Below are 9,365 nucleotides of genomic sequence, written 5' to 3'. Positions count from 1 at the left end.
GTTATGGTCCATTTGAAAAACTGCCCACTTGAATAGGAGAAGAGAAAACACATTTTGTATTTTTCCAAAAGCAATGATGCCGCAAACAATAAATTGAGATTATAATATTCTTGAGGGAGGAAGAATTCTCAATTCCAATATAAACGATACAATTGGTTCTCTCTATACCATTAAGAAAGCATCCCAGCTGAATAAACTAAATATACTCCAGATAGCCAGGATCCTTTACAGAACAGCAACCAGCACAAAGACAAAAAACAGATTAAAAAATATACTATTTCCCCTCAATACGGATTTCCCTAAGCAAAAAGATGTCAGCCTGTTAGATGTGTGAAGAGTTATGTGTGTCCTGCAGGTTTTTATTAATTAACAGAAACATTAAAAATCAAAGTTAATGGGGCACATATGTCATTGTATTTTTTTTACCTACCATTCTAAAATTAACCAGAAGCAAAAAAAAAATTACAATAGCTGTGCCCAAGGTTTTCTTTTTTAATTTTTAATTTTTATTGATATCTATTATTTATATATTACCATTGTTTCTAAATATATATCTCCCTCTTCTCCCCTATCAGCAAGCCATTTCTTGTTCCTATAGAAAAACTAAGTTTTCATGGGCCAAATACAAATGAGCTGTTATAAATATTTTGGAAGATATAGGTTTTTCTTTCCATTTTCCCTGATCACCTTGGGAAATAGACCTTAATAGTGGTATTGCTGGATCAAAGGATTACTCTTTCATCAGTTTCACAACTCTTTGGGCATAATTCTAGATTGCTCTCCAAAATGGTTGGATGGGTTCACAGTTCCACCAATAAGGTATTAGTGTCACAATTTTTTCACATCCCCTCCAACATTTTCCCTTCTGTCATTTTAGCCAATCTGACAGGTGTCAGATGGTATCTCAAAGTTGTTTTAATTGGCATTTCCCTAATCAATAATGATTTAAGAGCATTTTTTCATATAACTACATATAGCTTTGATTTCTTCTTCTAAAAATTGCCTGTTCATATCCTTTGACCATTTATCAACTGGGGAATAACTCATATTCTCATAAATTTGAAAAAAGTTATCTATATATTTGGGATATGAGGCCCTTATCCAAGAAACTGTCTGTAATTTTTCTTCCTGATTTTCTGCTTTCCTTCTAATTTTGGCTACATTGGTTTTATTTGTACAAAAACTTATTTAATTTAATCAAAATTATCAATTGAACATCTCTTTATTTGCTTTAATTTTTTTCGCAAATTTGACTCATTCATAAATCTGATAGGCAATATGTTCCATGTTCTTCTTATTTACTCACGATATCTCCCATTACATCTAAGTCATTTATCCATTTTGACCTCATCCTGGTAAATGTTATAAGATATTGGTCTATACCTAGTTTCTTTCAGACTGCTTTTCAGTTTTCCCAACATTAATTATAATTTTGAATACATGTTCAGTTTGGGCTTTTACTATATATGTTGTTTGGTATGGATGTAATGGTTGCACAGTTTGTAAAACCGTCTACTTGATCTGTTCCTCTGTCTTGATAATTCTGTCTGTATATTCTGAAGTTCGGGGTGCTGACCTTTTTCCCCTGAACTAGGTAAATGATACATATTTGACTGATTAAAAAAAGAAAAAAAATATTCTGCTTTCTCCTTTTTGCCTGTTTATATCCTATCCATATATCAAGACCCATAAAACCTTTCTGGTAACTCTGCTCTGTGGTAGATAGTCTCTACTTTTATGGAACTTATTGATTGTATCTCATATGCTGGCACTTGATTTGCCATATAACTGTGCCCATGGTCACAGAGCCAGGATATATCAAAGATAGGACTTAAACCCTGTTGTCTTCTGATTCCAATTACAGAAATCTATCCACTATGGAACACTACCTTTCCAGGTAACACTGGCAAGTTAATAGGCATAAGCACATTGTTGGAGAAGTTCATTACCGCTGAGATCTATTACCAGAGACTACTGGATTGCTACTTGCCAGGAATCTTCCCAACAGGATCAGTGCTTTGAGTAAAGGTTTTTATACAACTCTTTACACAACTCTTACTTTGGCAATTTTTTGTTTCTACTGGTCACACATCCATACTTCCAAAGGGCTGTGATTTCCTCAGCATGGGACACTATATCCACCAATACAAGAAGAAAAGAAAAAAGGAAGAATTCTAAGAACAATTGTATAAAAATATAAGCACCCTGGAAGCAGGGACTATTTCATTCCTGGCACCTGGAACAATTCCTGATACCTGATAGATGGTTAATAAATGCTTGTTGAGTGATTGATGTGGAAAAATTAATAAAAATGAATACAGCTCTTTGTAGCTTGCGCCTACCATGGGGATCTCTCAGGACAATTTGCAAAAGTGTCGCAAGACTGGGGTAAGTGCCAGCCCGCCAACACCAAGATCGACCCCCATGGCATCCACACCGTAGGAATCCAAGGAGGCAACAAAAAGTATTGGGTGCTGAGAATGGACGTGGGTAACTTCTCCTGAGGCTCTGCACACCCCAGGGTTCCCAGGGTGGCTGCCACCACAGGTTCTTAGATCTGCTTTGTTAAAGGAAAGCAATTCAAAATGGGTTAACAAGCTTACTTTAATCAGTCAAATATGTATCATTTACCTAGTTCAGGGGAAAAAGGTCAGCACCCCGAACTTCAGAATATACAGACAGAATTATCAAGACAGAAACAGATCAAGTAGACAGTTTTACAAACTGTGCAACCATTACATCCATACCAAATCAACATCTGGGTTTTTCAAAGCCGGGGGGCTCCAGACAACGGCTTCCCAGAATTCAGATCAAATCACAGAACACTTCTCAAAGTGAGCCCCAAAACAAAGCTACACATCAGGGCTTATATAGCCTTCTCCTGGCTCAGAGAATGTAACAACCTTATTGACTCACTGGCCAATAAAGAAGTATCTACTGAAAAACAAGCCTCCCACCCCAGGCTCCAGGTGCACTTTAGCCTAGGGGCAGAGAAGATCTTTAAAATTACATTCCCATTACAGCCTGAAAAACAAAGATCATTGATGTGGTCTACAATGCATCCAACAACAAGCTGGTCCCGACCAAGACAGTGGTGGAAGAATTGCATCGCGCTCATCTATAGCACCCCATACCATCAGTGGTATGAGTCCCACTATGCATTGCCCTTGGGCCAGAAGAAGCGAGCAAAGCTGACTCCTAAGGAGGAAGAAATTTTAAATAAAAAGCAAAGAAGATCCAGAAGAAATATAAGGAGCGGAAGAAGAAGGCCAAGATCAGCTCACTTCTGGAGGAACAGTTCCAGCAAAGCAAGCTCCTTGTCTGCATCCCATTGTGGCCAAGCAGATGGTTACCTGCTCGAAGGCAAAGAGCCTGAGTTCTACCTAAGAAAGATCGAAGCCCAAAAGGGCAAATAAACCCTAACTTGGACATTCTCTAATAGAATAAATCCCCAAATTGTTTAAAAAAAAAAACAATCTTGATGGTGTAGCACCAATACAATATTTACAACACCCACAATCACGATAGAGACCGTGACTATAACTATCACGTGACCGTCAATCACAAAATATGCCAGACTCTACAGATAAAGGATAAAGCTTAAGGATTTATTTAGACACCAGAAAACCAAATCCCAAAACCAGTAAGCCGAAGCACCAAAGATATTTAGAAGCCATAATAATGCTGAGAGCCACAACATCCTTCAGCTTTCCCACAAACCAATAAAGATCAATATTTACTCACAAGCCTATCTACTTCCTTTTCTAAGCTTCTCTGTCCCCAGCAGTCTCCAACTATCAGACTCATTCTCTACCAGCTTCTTTGTGGTTCTGCCTCCTCAGCAAACTCCTCCCACCACAGGCTCCATGTGACCACATTCAGCCTATCAGGGGGCAGAGATTATCTTCACAGTAGGGAAGCTTCCAGTGGGTTCTAGGGGGCAGAGTTTACTTTCAAAGCAGTGAAGCTTCAAACTTCCCCATTAAGGGACAGGGATGATCTTCAAATTCCCATTCCCATTACAGATGGGAATTTGGATGAAGGGAACAAAAAAAGTGTCATGTTTTATGCATTGAAATTAATGAAGGGATAGTTACTACACAAGTTTAGTTGTTTACATTGACATTTAAAGAAAGGTTTTTGATAAAACATTTAGTTTCTTAAAATGTCTACGTAGAACAGTAAAGTTGTTATGGGTAACTGAACTTTGCCATTACTTAGAGAAATGTAGGTAATAAGTTCCATGTTCTTCTGACAAATAAAATCATTGGCAAAACCTGCCTTGTGCTCCCTTCTGACAAACCCTCTCCAGGGTAGAGAAGAGGATAGAAGAAATATACTAGGCTATTTCAGACAAAGCTTTAGCTTTAGGAAAGGATAAACATGGGACCTCTTCAATGTATAATTTATTATTCCCTACCACCAAAAGTTCTTTTGAAAATAAAAAATGTACTGAATGTGAAACTGAACTTTTGATTGATAACAAGGAATTGAACAAAGTTAACAGAAATATCACATCATCCCTCCAAGTCCTGAGGCTACAAGATCATCCAAAAGAAACTGGTTTCTCTTAGGATAGCCATAGAAACAAATATATAGATGTGTGTGTATATGTGTGTATGTGTGTATATATATATATATTACATATACATATATATGTGTGTATTATACACACACACACACACACACACACACCAGTGAAGGCTGCTGAAACAGTGCAGTGGACAATCATCTTCCCTGATCTTTCTGTGGTTTCTAACACCACTGACCACCCCAGCTTCCTAGATATCCTTGGCTTCTATGAGACTGCTCTCTCTCTCTCTCTCTCTCTCTCTCTCTCTCTCTCTCTCTCTCTCTCTCTCCTTCCATTTCCTCTCTCAGTCAATGAGTCTGTGGCTATGAATTCTGCTATTATCACCACACAGATGACTCCAAAATCTACACATCCAGATCTAATTTTTCTTCTAAATCCACTCTTCTATAATGAACTCTACTATATCCCATTGGCATCTTTAATTAAATATGTCAAAACTGAACTCATCTTCCTTCCTCAAAACACTCATCTTCCAAACCTTTCCCGTCATTCCATTCAACTAGAATCATAATGTCAGTGTCATCCATGATTTCCCTCCTTTTCCCCCTATAAACAATGAGTTGACAAGACCTAATGATGTTACATCCACATCTCTCTCATGCATCCCTTTATATCTACTACATAGCTAACACACAACATCTTATTTCATGTCATCATGAAAGTAGGTATTATAGGTATCATCACCCCCACCCTCCCCATTGAACAAATGAGAAATTTGAAGCTTAATTCAAATTAATTCATTAATATTAAGTGACCTACTGTGATTACATAGCTAGTAAACTAGAAATAGTGACCTATGCCAAGAAGATAGAAGTAGAATCCAAACCTAGGTCTTTCCTTGCCAAATTCTAGCACTTTATCCTCATAAACATCTTTTAAAAAACTATTCAACTGTGGAATCCCATGCTATACTGGTTTAAATATGTGGTCTTTTGTAAAATCATAATTATACAAATAAGGCTTGAGTATTCATTCCAGTGGGCCTAATTCAGACTATTATAATAACCTCCTAACTGATCTTCCTGCTTCTAGTGTCTCCTCTCTTCACATAGCTACCAAAATGATCTTCCTGAAGTACAGATCTGATAATATCACTCCCCTGCTAACAAAACTTTACTGGTTCCCTATTGTTTCTAGGATAAAATATGAACACCTTAGTTTGACTTTTAAGATTCTACACATTCTGGCTATAACTTACCTTCCCAGCCTTATTTCACTCTAATTCCCTTCTTATCCTCTATATTCCACACAAACTGATCTACTAACTATTTTCCATACTTTGCATTCCATCACCTGCCTGTGACAAGTAAAAATGATGCTGAGGTACAGTTTTCTCCAGAGCAAGATCATTTTAATTTTAATTGATATCAAATGGTCATATCAGTGATGCCTATATAGTTAGTCAAACAGGTCATGCAAGCACCTCAGCAGTAAAAGAGAAACCTGAACAAGTTCAATTTAGTGGCTTAACAGTAAGTCATTTGGACCTCCCCTGGCAAAGTTAAGGCACTTCCAATTGGTAGACATTTTAATGAGAGGGTGGGTTAAGAGTTCTCAGCTCCTCCCAATTAATTCATTTTTGGAGGGCCAGGACTAAACCTCCAGTGATAGGATTTGTCTAAAGCTGGGAAAAGTTGGCTAGCCTTCAGATGAGGCTGATTATGCCCCTCTCTGACACTTAAGAAATGCTCATTGCTATATGAGACCCAACTGTCTCTAGCAATCTTAGCTAGATAAACAAAAAAACACCTCAATCAAGTTCCCCACCCTGGTTTGGTCTTCCCCCTTGGAGACCAAATCACCCCTAACTTTGATGAGGAAAAGCAAGGACAAAAGTCTTGTCCCCTAGGGAGGGCCTAGCCCAAACAGGTTCTCTATTTACAGGGTGAAAAGAAGTGAGGGGCCCACCTGGGAGGGGTCCAGCCCAAGCTGGCTAGGGAGCAAATGTCTTGGACTGGAACTGATCACATTACAGGATCATACCCCTCACAAACTGCCAGGTGAGCTAAACTGAACAAAGTGGGGAAAGGATGGATTTCAGATTAATATGATACATCATAATGTTGATTTTCTTCATGCCTCCATATATTTGTACAAACTTTTTCTCATTCCTAGAATGCATTTTCTTCTCATTTCTGCTTCTCGAGATGTTTATCTTACTTCAAAGTAACATTTCAGGTACCTTCTCCTCCATGAAATCATTCTTTTTCTTAGAGCGCTGGTATTCTTTCTGTCATCTAACTCTCTTCAATTTGTTTTATTAGTCTACATGTCACATTATCAAATATATTGTCAATTCCTCTAGGGCAGGAATTGTTTTTTCTTTGTCTTAGTTTCTCCAGATCCAAACAGAGTATCTTTCATACACTAGATGGTTAATAAATGTTTGAATTGATGAACTCGATAATATGAAAGAGGATAAAAAAATACATAAGATTAATTTTTTGTCTTCTCACAAATTGAGTAGACTTATATACATTGGATACATTAATGCGTAAGTCCTCTTCACCTCAGCTATAGGTGACAAGCAGCTTTACTAAAGGAACTGATCATAGGATCACACATTTTAGAGATTGAAGGCCATTGAGTACAACTTTTTCCTTTTTACAGATGAGGAAACAGATGCATAGAGAAATTAAGTGATTGCCTAGAGTCACACAGCTAGTAAGTATATGAGGCAGAATTTGAACTCAAATCCTCCTGACCCCAAGTCCAGTGCTCTACATACTGTGCTACCATGCTGCCTCATAATACCAATCTCAGTTCAGTTTTCTTAATTTGGAGATAGTATCCAGCTGAATGGAGGGTATCACACCAACTAAGTTAATTCACACCATCCACTAAATTAACTCTACAAATTGCTGAGCATTACTTCTTCAACAGGCTCTCTCTAATAGAGGAAAATGGGCAAGTGATAGGAAGTAAAGAGGATCAGTCCAAGGAAGAAGTGTTTTATCAGCATCAAGGAGCCCCTGCACTCCTGAGGAGTAAATAAGTTTCTATACAGATGCAGCTTTCTGCTTGAGAGCCCTAGATTTCTAGCCATATTATTTCCTGTAGATAAATATTTGATATTTGGATCAAGTTGGTAAATACAAAAGCTAATTTTTTAAGTAGAGGATGCACTGAAAGGAGTACTAAAGTCCTATTTGTATAATTATGATTACATAAAAGACCACATATTGAAAGCACTGTAGCATGGGGTTCCAGAGGTGAGTAGATTTCTTATTAGACACTTCTGGGGATAAAGGGCTAGTATTTGGCAAGGAGAGACCTAGGTTTGAATTCCACCTCCATCCTTTTGACATGTCAGTATTCCTACTTTACTACCAAATAATCATGGTAAGTTACTTAATATTTCTAAGCCTCAATTTTCTCAACTAAAAAAAAATGGGGAGGGCAGGGGTAATGATACCTATAATACATAGTTTTATAAAGTTGTGAAGATCAAATGAAATAATGCATATGAAGTTACACACACACACACACACACACACTCTCACATGACTGCAACTATTATTATAGTGCATTTTGCCAGGCACCAGGGTTTCATCAGGGATAAAAACAAAAAAATTTCAAGACCATTTTAGCTGCTTAAGCACTGAGTTATTTTAGCTAGTTCTGCACTTGGTTGGCAATAACTGCCAGGAGTAGCAGGGGCATGAAGGTTGATCTATACATCAAATATAGGTCAAAACTTGAATTTTTATAAGAAAAGTTCAAACTGACCTATATGCTGGTTTGATACCAGAATTCACATTAATTTTTAAGGAATGCTATAATCCTACAAATTCAAGTGATTAATATCTGATATTTTCTTTTATATGGATTGTTATTCTTTATTATTATTATTATTACCATTTCATTTATTGCACTTTAAGGCTTTCAAAGTAATTTTCTGTGTAGTAGGTAGGTAACGCTGAGAGACAGGTATCACTTGAGGGAAAAGAAGGGGACTGTGAATCTAGAGCTGTAAATTTATCAGGATATGGAACTCCCAAAGTAGAAATTCTTCCATAAACAGACTTAGTTTATTGTCTGTGAGCACTGAATGGTTAAGTGTATGGTCCATAGTCAAGATGTGTCAGAGGTATGATTTATACCTTGTTCTCTCCTGATTCCAATCCAGAAATCTATCCCCTGTGCAACACTATCTCTCCAGTTAACAATAGCCAGTTAATATATATATATACATATATATATTATATTATATATATATATAAGCTTTTTGTTGGAGATGTTCATTACCACTAAGATCTATAAGCAAAGGATACTGGATTGCTTCTTGCCAGGGATCTTTCAAACAATATTAGTACTCTGGGTAAGGGTTTGACTAGATCACTTCCCATTTTTCCACTTTTTACTGGTCACACCTCCACACTTCCAAAGGGCTGTGATTTCATTAACACAGGGTACTCCATCCACCAGCAAAAAATCCCAACTCCCTGCCTCAGTAGATGGTCTTCATGAGTTGTTGTGGCCTAAAAATATTCAGCACTTGGCAGCCAAGTAACCATGAGCATTTCTGGTTATCTAGGCTGGTTCTCAAAAGATAAAACTATCCCTATATCCTTCCCAACTTAGAACTACCAGAGCTAGTAATTCACTGGCATAGCTTTTAAAAACCAAGGCTCCTTCTATACCACGAAACATCAAAATGTGATGTTAGTAGAGATCTATTAGTCACAAAAGTCTATGTCTGAATATACATTTAAGTTTGCTTGTGACAACCTGTAAACAAGCAGGCCATTTTTGATTACAAGATGAACCC

The 9,365-nt window shown here is 37.3% G+C and overlaps 1 pseudogene; it reads left to right on the top strand.

Moving 5' to 3' along the window:
* Nucleotides 1-2,343: 2,343 nt before the first annotated feature.
* On the top strand, nucleotides 2,344-3,416 carry LOC138154118 (small ribosomal subunit protein eS8-like; annotated as a pseudogene).
* The last annotated feature ends 5,949 nt before the right edge of the window (nucleotides 3,417-9,365 follow it).

This window comes from Petaurus breviceps, unplaced genomic scaffold, assembly GCF_028583685.1.
Source record: "Petaurus breviceps papuanus isolate PSGF00001 unplaced genomic scaffold, PetGlider_PUasm1.0 151, whole genome shotgun sequence".
Lineage (NCBI taxonomy): Eukaryota > Metazoa > Chordata > Mammalia > Diprotodontia > Petauridae > Petaurus > Petaurus breviceps.
The sequence above is the reverse complement of the archived record's forward strand: the minus strand, read 5'-3'. Positions and strand labels throughout refer to the sequence as shown.